Raw genomic sequence first — 6014 nt, 5'->3', positions numbered from 1 at the left:
TTACGTTGTGCTTACCCTCGTTCTTTAAATGACGCTATCACGAGGAGGACACCAAAAGGCGAGCCGTAATGGCCTCATCGTCGGCAGGCTCCTCAGGTTTTTTTTTTCTTTTTTTTTTACGTTGTGCTGACCCTCGTTCTTTAAATGATGCTATCCCGAGAAAGATACCTAAACGCGAAACGTAATGGCCTCAACTTCGGCAGGCTCCTCCGGTTTTTTTATTTATTTTATTTTTTTATTTTTACGTTGTGCTGACCCTCGTTCTTTAAATGATGCTATCCCGAGGAGGACACCTAAACACGAGCCGTAATGGCTTCATCTTCGGAAGGCTCCTCCGGTTTTTTTTTTCGATTTTTTTTACTATTTTTTTTACGTTGTGCTGATCCTCGTTCTTTAAATGACGCTATCCAGAGGAGGACACCTAAAGGCGAGCCGTAATGGCCGCATCTTCGGCGGGCTCTTCCGTTTTATTTTTATTTATTTATTATTTTTTTTTACATTGTGCTGACTCTCGTTCTTTAAATGACGCTATCCCTAGGAGGACACTTAAAGGTGAGCCGTAATGGCCGCATCTTCGGTTGGTTCCTCCAGTTTTTTTTCGGTTTTTTTTTACGTTCTGCTGACCCTCGTTCTTTAAATGACGCTATCTCGAGGAGGACACTTAAACGCGAGCCGAAATGGCCTCATCTTAGGCAGGCTCCTCTGGTTTTTTTTTTCCATTTTTTTTACATTGTGCTGACCCTCATTCCTTAAATGATGCTATCCCAAGGAGGACACCTAAAGGCGAGCCGTAAGGGCCTCATCTTCGGCACGCTCCTCCATTTTTTTCCCCGTTTTTTTTCCTTTTTTTTACGTTGTGCTGACCCTCGTTCTTTAAATGACGCTACCCCGAGGAGGACACCTAAAGGCGAGCCGTAATGGCCTCATCTTTGGCAGGCTCCTCCGTTTTTTTCTGGTTTTTTTTTTAATTTTTTTACGTTGTGCTGACCCTCGTTCTTTAAATGACGCAATCCCGAGGAAGACACCTAAACACGAGACGTAATGGCCTCATCTTCGGCAGGCTCCTCGTTTATTTTTTTTCGGTTTTTTTATTTTATTACGTTGTGCTGACCCTCGTTCTTTAAATGACGCTATCCTGAGGACGAAACCTAAAGGCGAGCCGTAATGGCCTCATCTTCGGCAGGCTCCTCCATTTTTTTTTTCAGTTTTTTTCTTTTTTTTTTACGCTGTGCTGACCCTCGTTCTTTAAATGACGCTATCCCGAAGAGGACACCTAAAGGCGAGCCATAATGGCCTCATTTTTGGCAGGCTCCTCCATTTTTTTTCCCGATTTTTGTCTTTATTTTTTACGTTGTGCTGACCCTCGTTTTTTAAATGATGCAACCCCAAGGAGGACACCTAAAGGCGAGCCAGGGGGATGCTGCGCTCTTGTGGGCAACTGAGGGCTACTTTTTCCCCCACACTCCTCACCTTGTCACGCACCAAAAGGGCCAAGGAAACAAGCACTAATGCTGCGCTCTCCCCATGAGCCGAGCATTGCCCTGGGAGCAACACCCATGGGCCAAAAATTCAATAAAAATTCCATTTTAATTCAATTCTTCACCAATTGAACTAAGGCCATCCAGATCCACTCTTCCTTAAATCCAAAGCAAGCTAAGCCCATTATCATCACTTAAAGGCATAAGAGATAGTTGAAATAGGAATTTCATTTAATTGTAATTTGTTTTTAATTTTACTTTCATTTTCATTTTCACTCTGTAAAGCCTATATAAAGGCATCAATTCCATTTCATTGGGAGGCTGGCTCCAAGAGGGAGCAAGTAGAATATATAGCTCTCTCTTAATTTTCTTTGGAGTCTTGGATTGAGAATTGAAGGAATTCTGTTTCATTCTTCATATAAGACTTCTCTTTGTTTACTTTCTGCATAATTCAAGGAATTGTAATTTGGATCTAAGTTTCTCTACTGATTTTCATCTTTACTTCTTCTGCAATTGTTCTTGGTAGGATCAAGGAAGGAATTGAGATCTAGACTTATTTTCTAGTCTCTTGACCCCTGAGATCTTTACTCTCTTAGTGATAGTCTGCAATTTAAGTTTGGTTCATTTGCTATTTTCTTCATCTGCAATATTTACTTTTCTGTTTCGGAATTGGAGAGTTGAATTTAAGTTTCATTTACTGTCTTCCTTTTTATTTCTGAGGGCGAGCCGTAATGGCCTCATCTCCGGCAGGCTGCTCCGATTTTTTTTTCATTTTTTTTCCACGTTTTTTTTACGTCGTGCTGACCCTCGTTTTATAAATGACGCTATCCCGAGGAGGACACCTAAAGGCGAGCCGTAATGGCCTCATTTTCGGCAGGCTCCTCCGTAATTTCCTTTTTTTCTTTTTTTTACGTTGTGCTGACCCTCGTTCTTTAAATGCCGCTATCCCGAGGAGGACACCTAAAGGCGAGCTGTAAGGGCCTCATCTTCGGCAGGCTCCTCCGTTTTTTTTCCCGGTTTTTTTTTCCATTTTTTTTATTACGTTGTGTTGACCCTCGTTCTTTAAATGACGCTACCCCGAGGAGGACACCTAAAGGCGAGCCGTAATGGCCTCATCTTCGGTAGGCTTCTCCGTTTTTTTTTCGGTTTTTTCCTTTTTTTTTTACGTTATGCTGACCCTCGTTCTTTAAATGACGCTATCCCGAGCAGGACACCTAAAGGCGAGGCGTAATGGCCTCATCTTCGGCAGGCTCCTCCGATTTTTTTTTTCGGTTTTTTCGGGGTTTTATTATTATTATTCTTTTTTACGTTGTGCTGACCCTCGTTCTTTAAATGACGCTATCCTGAGGAGGAAACCTAAAGGCGAGCCGTAATGGCCACATCTTCGGCAGGCCCCTCCGTTTTTTTTTTCCTTTTTTTTTTTACGTTGTGCTGACCCTCGTTCTTTAAATGACGCTATCCTGAGGAGGAAACCTAAAGGCGAGCCGTAATGGCCACATCTTCGGCAGGCCCCTCCGTTTTTTTTTTCCTTTTTTTTTTTACGTTGTGCTGACCCTCGTTCTTTAAATGACGCTATCCTGAGGAGGAAACCTAAAGGCGAGCCGTAATGGCCACATCTTCGGCAGGCCCCTCCGTTTTTTTTTTCCTTTTTTTTTTTACGTTGTGCTGACCCTCGTTCTTTAAATGACGCTATCCTGAGGAGGAAACCTAAAGGCGAGCCGTAATGGCCACATCTTCGGCAGGCCCCTCCGTTTTTTTTTTCCTTTTTTTTTTTACGTTGTGCTGACCCTCGTTCTTTAAATGACGCTATCCTGAGGAGGAAACCTAAAGGCGAGCCGTAATGGCCACATCTTCGGCAGGCCCCTCCGTTTTTTTTTTCCTTTTTTTTTTTACGTTGTGCTGACCCTCGTTCTTTAAATGACGCTATCCTGAGGAGGAAACCTAAAGGCGAGCCGTAATGGCCACATCTTCGGCAGGCCCCTCCGTTTTTTTTTTCCTTTTTTTTTTTACGTTGTGCTGACCCTCGTTCTTTAAATGACGCTATCCTGAGGAGGAAACCTAAAGGCGAGCCGTAATGGCCACATCTTCGGCAGGCCCCTCCGTTTTTTTTTTCCTTTTTTTTTTTACGTTGTGCTGACCCTCGTTCTTTAAATGACGCTATCCTGAGGAGGAAACCTAAAGGCGAGCCGTAATGGCCACATCTTCGGCAGGCCCCTCCGTTTTTTTTTTCCTTTTTTTTTTTACGTTGTGCTGACCCTCGTTCTTTAAATGACGCTATCCTGAGGAGGAAACCTAAAGGCGAGCCGTAATGGCCACATCTTCGGCAGGCCCCTCCGTTTTTTTTTTCCTTTTTTTTTTTACGTTGTGCTGACCCTCGTTCTTTAAATGACGCTATCCCGAGAACACTTAAAGGCGAGCCGTAATGGCCGCATCTTCGACAGGTTCCTCCAATTTTTTTTTCTGGTTTTTTTTCGATTTTTTTTAGGTTGTGCTGACCCTCGTTCTTTAAATGACGTTATCCCGAGGAGGACATCTAAAGGCGAGCCGTAAGGGCCTCATCTTCGGCAGGCTCCTCCGTTTTTTTTTCCCGATTTTTTTTCCATTTTTTTTATTACGTTGTGCTGACCCACGTTCTTTAAATGACGCTACCCCGAGGAGGACAACTAAAGGCGAGCCGTAATGGCCTCATCTTCGGTAGGCTCCTCTGTTTTATTTTTTTCCATTTTTTTTTATGTTGTGCTGACCCTCGTTCTTTAAATGACGCTATCCCGAGGAGGACACCTAAAGGCGAGGCGTAATGGCGTCATCTTCGGCAGGCTCCTCCAATTTTCGTTCGATTTTTTCTGTTTTTTTTTTTTACGTTGTGCTGACCCTCGTTCTTTAAATGACGCTATCTTGAGGAGGAAACCTAAAGACGAGCCGTAATGTCCTCATCTTCGGCAGGCTCCTCCATTTTTTTTCCTTTTTTTTGACGTTGTGCTGACCCTCGTTCTTTAAAGGACACTATCCCGAGGAGGACACTTAAAGGCGAGCCTTGATGGCCGCATCTTTGGCAGGTTCCTCCGGTTTTTTTCCAATTTTTTTCATTTTTTTTACATTGTGTCTGACCCTCGTTCTTTAAATGACGCTATCCCGAGGAGGACACCTAAAGGCGAGCCGTAATGGCCTCATCTTCGGCAGGCTCCTCCATTTTTTTTCCAGTTTTTTTCCTTTTTTGTTACGTTGTGCTGACCCTCGTTCTTTAAATGCCGCTATCCCGAGGAGGACCCCTAAAGGCGAGCCCTAATGGCCTCATCTTCGGCAGGCTCCTCCATTTTTTTTCCAGTTTTTTTCCTTTTTTGTTACGTTGTGCTGACCCTCGTTCTTTAAATGCCGCTATCCCGAGGAGGACCCCTAAAGGCGAGCCCTAATGGCCTCATCTTCGGCAGGCTCCTCCATTTTTTTTCCAGTTTTTTTCCTTTTTTGTTACGTTGTGCTGACCCTCGTTCTTTAAATGCCGCTATCCCGAGGAGGACCCCTAAAGGCGAGCCCTAATGGCCTCATCTTCGGCAGGCTCCTCCATTTTTTTTCCAGTTTTTTTCCTTTTTTGTTACGTTGTGCTGACCCTCGTTCTTTAAATGCCGCTATCCCGAGGAGGACCCCTAAAGGCGAGCCCTAATGGCCTCATCTTCGGCAGGCTCCTCCATTTTTTTTCCAGTTTTTTTCCTTTTTTGTTACGTTGTGCTGACCCTCGTTCTTTAAATGCCGCTATCCCGAGGAGGACCCCTAAAGGCGAGCCCTAATGGCCTCATCTTCGGCAGGCTCCTCCATTTTTTTTCCAGTTTTTTTCCTTTTTTGTTACGTTGTGCTGACCCTCGTTCTTTAAATGCCGCTATCCCGAGGAGGACCCCTAAAGGCGAGCCCTAATGGCCTCATCTTCGGCAGGCTCCTCCATTTTTTTTCCAGTTTTTTTCCTTTTTTGTTACGTTGTGCTGACCCTCGTTCTTTAAATGCCGCTATCCCGAGGAGGACCCCTAAAGGCGAGCCCTAATGGCCTCATCTTCGGCAGGCTCCTCCATTTTTTTTCCAGTTTTTTTCCTTTTTTGTTACGTTGTGCTGACCCTCGTTCTTTAAATGCCGCTATCCCGAGGAGGACCCCTAAAGGCGAGCCCTAATGGCCTCATCTTCGGCAGGCTCCTCCATTTTTTTTCCAGTTTTTTTCCTTTTTTGTTACGTTGTGCTGACCCTCGTTCTTTAAATGCCGCTATCCCGAGGAGGACCCCTAAAGGCGAGCCCTAATGGCCTCATCTTCGGCAGGCTCCTCCATTTTTTTTCCAGTTTTTTTCCTTTTTTGTTACGTTGTGCTGACCCTCGTTCTTTAAATGACGCTATCCTGAGGAGGACACCTAAAGGCGAGCCGTAATGGCCTCATCTTCGGCAAGCTCCTCCATTTTTTTTTGGTTTTTTTCCCTTTTTTTTTATGTTGTGCTGACCCTCGTTCTTTAAATGACGCTACCCCGAGGAGGACACCTAAATGCGAGCCGTAATGGCCTCATC

General features: G+C 44.5%; 1 long non-coding RNA gene across 1 annotated transcript in view; it reads right to left on the bottom strand.

Moving 5' to 3' along the window:
* Positions 611-6014, bottom strand: part of LOC110269697 — a 9437-nt gene continuing 4033 nt past the window's right edge. The window contains exon 2 of the long non-coding RNA XR_002358460.1: positions 611-647. This is a non-coding gene — a long non-coding RNA (uncharacterized LOC110269697). The remainder of the gene's footprint in view (positions 648-6014) is intronic.

This window comes from Arachis ipaensis, chromosome B03 (assembly GCF_000816755.2).
Source record: "Arachis ipaensis cultivar K30076 chromosome B03, Araip1.1, whole genome shotgun sequence".
NCBI classification, from domain to species: Eukaryota; Viridiplantae; Streptophyta; class Magnoliopsida; order Fabales; family Fabaceae; genus Arachis; species Arachis ipaensis.
Note: the sequence above shows the minus strand (reverse complement) of the source record. Positions and strands in the feature narration are given on the sequence as shown.